Source organism: Panthera pardus, unplaced genomic scaffold, assembly GCF_024362965.1.
Source record: "Panthera pardus isolate Hobbes unplaced genomic scaffold, ASM2436296v1 HiC_scaffold_23, whole genome shotgun sequence".
Classification (NCBI taxonomy): domain Eukaryota; kingdom Metazoa; phylum Chordata; class Mammalia; order Carnivora; family Felidae; genus Panthera; species Panthera pardus.
Genome location: NW_026526799.1, coordinates 5,738,007 through 5,742,161, shown reverse-complemented (window position 1 = coordinate 5,742,161; position 4,155 = coordinate 5,738,007). Strand labels below are relative to the sequence as shown.

The window sequence follows — 4,155 nt, the reverse complement described above, 5'->3', positions numbered from 1 at the left end:
CTTCATGGAGAACTCTACCAAATATTTAGAGAACTATTTACACAAATCCTCTTCAAATTTCTCCAACACAGTTGAAGAGGAGGGAACACTCCTTAACTTGTTTTATGAGGCCAGAGTTAAGCATACACCAAAGCCAGACAAAGACATGGGGTGCCTGGGTGGCTCAGTCAGTTAGGCGACTGACTCTTGATTTCGGCTCAGGTCACGATCTCACGGTTAGTGGGATGGGGCCCCATGTTGGGCTGTGTGCTGACAGCACGGAGCCTCCTTGGAATTCTTTCTCTCTGGCCCTCCCCAATCTCCCATGAGCCCTCTCTCTCTCTCAAAATAAACAAATAAACATTTAAAAGAAAAAAAACAAAAAACAAAAACAGTACAAGAAAAGAAAACCATGACCAATATCCTTGATAAATATTGATGCCAAAATCCTCAACAAAACATTGGCAGACCAAATTCAACTGCACATTAAAAAAGATTATACACCATGACCAAGTGGAATTTATTCCCAGAATGCAAAGATGGTCCAACATACAAAGATCACACAAGTAAATGGAGATGTCCTGTGATCATGAATCAGAAAACTGCAGATTGTTGGGGCACATGGGTGGCTCAGTTGGTTAAACTTCCGACTCTTGATTTCGGCTCAGGTCATGATCTTGCAGTTTGTGAGTTCAAGCCCCATGTCAGGCTCTGCTCTGCTGGTGTGGAGCCTGCTTGGGATTCTTTCCCTCCTTCTCTGTGCCCCTCCCCTGCTTGTGCTTTCTCTCTCTCTCTGAAGATGAATAAATAAACACAAAAACTTTTTTTTAAAAGAAAAAGAAAACTGCGTATTGTTAACATGTCATTATTACCCAAACTGATCTACAGATCAGCATGATCCCTCTCAAAATCCCAATGACTTTTTGTGTGTGTGCAGAAATTAAAAAAAAAAAAAAAAAAAAAATCCATCCTAAAATTCACTTGGGATCTCTAGCAACACTGGATAGCCATGTATGATCAAATGATCTTTGAGAAGCATGCCAGGACCACTCAGTGGGAAAAGGACCACGTCTTCGACGAATGGTGCTAGGAAAACTGGATGTCCATGTCAAAAAATAAAGGTGGGGGGCGCCTGGGTGGCGCAGTCGGTTAAGCGTCCGACTTCGGCCAGGTCACCATCTCACGGTCCGTGAGTTCGAGCCCCGCGTCGGGCTCTGGGCTGATGGCTCGGAGCCTGGAGCCTGTTTCCGATTCTGTGTCTCCCTCTCTCTCTGCCCCTCCCCCACTCACACTCTGTTTCTCTCTCTCTCTCTCTCTCCTCTCTCTCAAAAGTAAATAAACATTAAAAAAATTCAAAAATTAATTCAAAATGGACGAAAGACCTAAACGTAAGACCCCAAACTACAAATCCCCTTGAAGAAAACATCAGGCAAAAGCTTCGCGACGCTCAATTTTGCGATGACTTTTTGGGACACGGCACCAAAACTACAAAAACAAAAGCAAAAGCAGACAGATGAGATTGTCACCACACACCCATTTAAAGCACAGAAAATCACAAGTATTGACGAGGACGTGGAGAAATCGGAACCCTGTGCGCTGTTGGTGGGATTGCAAAATGGCACAACAGCCAAGGAGGACAGAAGGGCAGCTCCTCAAAGAATGAAAGAGAAGCACCATTTAGATCCAACAGTCCCACTTCAGGGTAAAGACTCAAAAGAATTGAAAGCAAGGACTCAAACGGATATTCGTACACTCCTGTCAACGACAGCATTAGCCACAAGAGCCAAAGGATGGAAGCAACCCAAATGTCCATCAGTGGATGAAGGAATCGACCAAATGCGGTTTACAAATATGTGTGTGCGTGTATGTATATACGCTGTATGGTAGAACGTTGTTCAGCCTTAAAGAGAAAGGCCACCCTGTGACACGCTCACCATGGACGAACCTTGAGGACATCAGGCTAAGGGATGTAAGCCAGTCACAGAAAGACAAATATTGTACGACTCCTCTTATGCGAGGGATCTAACGTAGACGAATTCACAGAGACAGAAGTTAAAGGGTGAGTGCCAGGGGCTGGGGCAAGCGGCAAGTGGGGAGTGTTTGTTTAATGTATGCGGTGCCACTGTTGCAAGTAAAAAAGCTCAAAAGATATCTGTTGCACAGTAACGTAAATATTCTTAAGACTATTGCACTGCGCCCTTAGAGACGGTGGAAGTGGTAAATTTCATATTATGCGTTTCTGCCACCGAAAGAAAAAAATTTAAGCCATGCCAAAGGAAAAAAGACTTTCTCAGGTGAGTCCCAATGCCCCAGATTTGCAAACTACTGGCCCAAAGGGACTCTGCGTGGCTTCTGGAAAGAAGGGTGGCCGTAGGCGGGACTGCAAAGGGCAGAGACGTTTGGGTTGGGCAGAGAGGAGGGGGAGGATGTTAAAAATGGAAAGAATTAGTTTAGCAGCAGTATCATTATCATCAGCACGGTCGTTTATTATAAATGTCCCTTGTGTGCCAGGCATGTGGTTCACTCGTGTTCTCTAATGTAACCCATACAACAGCGACTCTGTGGCGGGCGGCGGGTGCGGGGGAGGGGGGGGGGGTGCCTGCCGGTGCCATTTTACGGACGAGAAGGCAGGTGGCAGTTTGGGAAGAATGAATGAGGGCCCCAGTCGGCCTGAGGGAAACGGTGCACATACATTGGAAGGGAGAAGGCAGGCCATCAAAGGCCTTGACACGAGGCAGAGACATCACATGATACCCATGGACATGGGGAGTCATTACAGGTCCTGGAGCGGAAGCGTGTGATTCGAGTGGCGTCTTTAGCAGCCGAACCTGGAAACTGTGTGCGGAAAAGACCCGACCGTGCCCTGCACTAAGTGGAAACCCAGTCAGTGCGAAATAAGGGACAAATGAGTAACAAACAGATGTGCAAAGTTGGGGTCAACCCCCGAAGCAGGTGCCCCGTTCTCTATCTCCCCCACCCCCAACACTCCCAGGCCTCTCCTTTGAATGACTCATATCCCTGGGCAGCGGGTCTCCTGGGATCTGCCCTGCTCTGGCTGAGCCGGATCAGAAGGGACAGGGCTTGGGGGCACCTCCCATCCCTGAGCGCGCCCTCTGCTGGAGGCGCCTGGTCTGGCAAGTGTCTGCCGGCCAGTCTGGGCACTGAGCCTCTTGGGCTTTCATTTTTTATTAGAACGATGGGATGTCCTTCGGAGCCTCAGTGATATTAATTACAGCGTAAGGTTTCAGGACAGTGTTCTTTGTTCCATTGGCCTCTGGCACCCAGACAGTCCAGCCAAAAGGATTGACTTCTCAAGGATTCTGGAATCTCTCCTTCTTCTGCTGTTCAGCATGAGCCTTCAGCCCCGCCAGCTCATCCCCAGGAGGGCCTATCAGGCAGAATCCTGGAGCTCCTGGTAGGCTATGCTGGAGCCTGCTCCTTAGGAATGGAGAATTCGAGAAATCTATCTAAAATTGGACACAGGGTGTAGAGACCAGTTAGTGCTTGGCCTTGCAGATTTGATCTTTTCTCCTTCTGGACCTGAGGCCCCTGCCACGACCACATTACGCCAGATCCTCAATCAGGCCAAGAAGCATCCGAATTTGACCTCCCTCCTCACATTTATTGGGGGTGGAGGTACCGGGGCAGTACCGTATGTCTTGTGCCTGGCCTCCAGACGTCAGTTAGGATCAGAAAAATAACCCAGAGCTCTGAACAGATTGGGTTCCAATGATCAAGACAAGTTTTATTCAGGGCATGTAGATTACAGCAAACTGAAGAAGGAAGGTCCAGATTTCTAAATAACGTGTTTCACTGTAAAGCTGCTTAGAAGGAAGCTCTTCCAGAAACGATCCACACGGTTTTCCACATATACAAGGAAACCCGTCCCTTCCAAAGGCACAACACGGTGCTCGTATGTGTTGGGTTGTACACGGATTAATACAGAGCTGAAACTTGGGCCGCCTGGGTGGCTCAGGCGGTTAAGCATCTGGCTCGATTTCGGCTGTGGTCATGATCTCCCGGTTCCTGGGATCGAGCCCCGAGTCGGGCTCTGCGCTGACGGCACCCAGCCCGCTTGGGATTCTCTCTTTCCCTCTGTCCCTGCCCCTCCCCCGATTGTGGGCACGCACTCTCTCTCGCTGTCTGAAAATAAATAAATCAACTTTTAAATACGTA

General features: G+C 48.3%; 1 pseudogene; it reads left to right on the top strand.

Annotated features, from left to right (window-relative positions):
- Nucleotides 1–988: 988 nt before the first annotated feature.
- LOC128772668 (cytochrome c oxidase subunit NDUFA4-like) lies at nucleotides 989–3,883 on the top strand (annotated as a pseudogene).
- The last annotated feature ends 272 nt before the right edge of the window (nucleotides 3,884–4,155 follow it).